The following is a 3390-nucleotide window of genomic DNA, read 5'->3' as shown; positions in this document are numbered from 1 at the left end:
GTCCGCTGCACAGCCTGTAACTTCATTTGTGGACCGCGTTTATGGAGACGCGTCATCCAAAGCTATTCAATTATGAGACGCATGGATTTAAGATGTTTATTCGTTTTGAGAAGGATTTGCAAAATATTATGCGTTAATTTGTAACAGATCAAATTTACATTTTGCACATCCCTTCCTCAGCGATCGAAACACGCAAATGGTGTCTGCCTACTTTTGGGAGTAGAAGGTGTTTGTGTTGAGACTTGAGTTGATTCACCGTTGACTCATCTTCTTTATCGTCACCTTCTCCATGGTGATGAGGTGGGAGTCTGGTACGGTACTAGGGAATGTTCCCCTGCTTTCTTTAAAATTTCAGATAAGGAATATGATGTATTAATCCGATTATAGAACATTTCTCTCCCCTTTTTAATTGTTAGGTTTACAAACAACAAGAAGTGCCATTCCTACCTTGGCCACAGGGTGATTCACCATTTTCCAATTATGTTGTTTTTGGGGGACTCCTTGTTTATTGTACAGTCCATCTAAACTAGCCAGTGAACGTGTCTCAATTCATTTCCAGCCCTTGAAATGGCTGAGGGTAGCAGAGTGCCTTGGAACTACCCATGACTGGCCCTGCATTCCGGGCCGCTGGCGATCGATGCTGCCCCCCCCCTCCCCTCTGACGGCCCCCCTGGGGTTCCCCCGCTGCTCCAGGCCCAGGCGCAGGCCCCTCTGGCTTTAAGAGTCAATCATATTTCACAAGGAAGTGACTATACTTCTCCCGGCGGTACCTCCGTCGATGGAGACCGATCCATTCCCTCGTCCATTTGCTCCGACGGTGTTGCATCACGGTGAGATGACGGATGGGTCACTCTTCTTCTGTGCGATTCTTCTTATTTTTCCTTGTTTCAATTGAATTGTTCCATGCCCTGGCTTGATCGAATGACGCAAACCTTTATTTTTCCACAGCCTTTTATCATGATTAGAGTATGCAGGCGGCTTTGCAGGCCCATATTTAGAGATGATTAAGATATATGTTATAAAGTTTATACCCTCTGGTGGGAAACCTAAAGCATGAACCTCGTGGATGAGTAGAGATCGTTCAGGTGGCCACAGACAATAGCGAGTCATGCAGCAATGAACAATGAATAGCATTCCCCCCGTTGGCCTAGGACCAAATCACTTTTTAATGAATGCGTTTGGAGCATTGTAACTCCCTGTACTGATCGAGTGTTGGCCTTTGATTAACACATAAAGCATTCCTTCCCAGAAGAGAGTTTGCTCTGGAAGCCTAGCTTGAAACGCTTCCAGGAAAAGGGGTTTTGCCGCCTCCGACGCTCCCCAAGTGGAACAGTTTGCCGAGTGACTGGAAAAACTCCCCTTCTGGATAGGAGCACGCATGCTAGTAAAAAAAATAAAAAATTTAACAAAGAAAAGCTTGAATTACGTTCCTGCGCTCTGCCGGCGTCCATCAATCATCTGAGGCCCCGCCCATTACAGCACTCTCAATATTGGAATCCAAGCCCCACCCCCTGCCTACCCCTACCCCACCAAGGGCTCTTCACCATCAGCAACGCCCTCCTGGAGAGACCCTTAAAGCCAAACGCTGTATAGTGCCTTCGTAGCTGCCTCTCTCTCTGTGTTCCTTTGAATGGTTTAATTCAAGGTTTGTTTCACATTGAGGTTAAGATGAAACCGCTCCTCTATCAGTGTCTGTTTGACTTATTGTTCTCTGGCCACTCACGGTCTGCTTGGGTCGTCTGATCACACACACACACACACACACACACACACACACACACACACACACACACACACACACACACACACACACACACACACACACACACACACACACACACAGACCTCTTGAAACTGCCTCCAAGTCTGTGGATTCAAATGCAAGAATTCCCCGTTCATTTCGGGGCTGCAGGCAGGCACACATCGTACTCCACTGCCGGGAAACTGCTCAGACGCCGTGCTCCTTATAACGTGTGGTCTAATCTCCAGTACTTGCCTCCTATATTTTGTGGTCGCTCATTCCCCTCTGCCAGTGCTTGGATGATGTTGTGTTTGGCACTTCATACGACGGGTGAATTTCTTGTTTATCCCATTTCTCTTCTCAATCCGTTGAACTGTGCTCCATTGGGTGAAATGGTGGAACTTGGTCGAAGAGCAGAAGAACATTTCACATTCTGTGGCTGGTCTTGCATGTGTGCCGGTTGCTGCGGTCTGAGATGACCTCTTTTAGTTATAGGTTGATTGTTTGTGGAGAAATCTGTGTAAGTTTACCTTTAAGTGTGAGACTGACTTTACCGGCCTCTGCCTTCATCCATCCCTGACGTGTACACAATTTTTTTGGTCATTTAGCCACTTTAATCCAAAGTGACCTACACTGAATTGAACGATAAACAAATAGAGGTTTGGCTTCTTGCTTCAGGATGCCCCGCAAATAGGCTGCGGACATTGGGAAAAATCTTTGCATGGGAAAAGTCATTGAATAAATTAGCCTCCTCATTAGCATATGTTTTCAAGCAGCCAATGAGGTGTCCCGCCGCTGCTCCCCTCTGTGTCAACAGCCAACCCGACTTGATGCCTGCCTCTCTCCTCCGACCACCAGAGAGGACAGCCCACGTTCAGCAGCACCACCTGCTGGCTCAGCATTTCTCCCTGACCCTGTGTGTGTGTGTGTGTGTGTGGGCGTGCGCGTGTGTCTATTTATGAGCGCTTCTCCACGTGCCCGCGCATATGCCTTGATTTCCTGTGCTGTTTTCCTGGGTGCGTGCACGCATACTCGTGTGTGTGTGTGTGTGTGTGTGTGTGTGTGTGTGTGTGTGTGTGTGTGTGTGTGTGTGTGTGTGTGTGTGTGTGTGTGTGTGTGTGTATGCGTGTCGGTCGGGGCCAAATCCTGAATAATAGATGCGGGGAGGGGAGGAAGCAAGTGCAACCGGATGGGTCGCTCTTCGTGGGTGTGTGTGTGTGTCTATATGTGTGCGTCTGAGTGAGAGTGAGTGTGTGAAGAGATGGAGGAGAGACACGCAGTGAGCCAGCAGCCGGGCTACTCCGGGCTCTGCAACTACGCCCAACATATCACCTCCTGCTTCGGACTGGACGGTAAGGCAACGCCTCAAGTCCAATAAACAAACTGGGCTGTTTTGTATGTGCTTGTGTGTGGATTAGTCCGATAATGAGCTGGCTCTGACTCTGTGTGTGTGTGTGTGTGTGTGTGTGTGTGTGTGTGTGTGTGTGTGTGTGTGTGTGTGTGTGTGTGTGTGTGTGTGTGTGTGTGTGTGTGTGTGTGTGTGTGTGTGCGTGCGTCGGCTAGCACAGCGGGGCTACACGCGTGTCGTGCTGGAGTGTGTGCGTGCTCTCTCTTCATGGCACACTTTTACAAGGAGTGATGCGCTAGCC

The sequence above is a fragment of the Gadus macrocephalus genome, chromosome 15, assembly GCF_031168955.1.
Source record: "Gadus macrocephalus chromosome 15, ASM3116895v1".
In the NCBI taxonomy this organism is placed as follows: Eukaryota; Metazoa; Chordata; class Actinopteri; order Gadiformes; family Gadidae; genus Gadus; species Gadus macrocephalus.
This window is presented reverse-complemented; position numbering follows the sequence as displayed.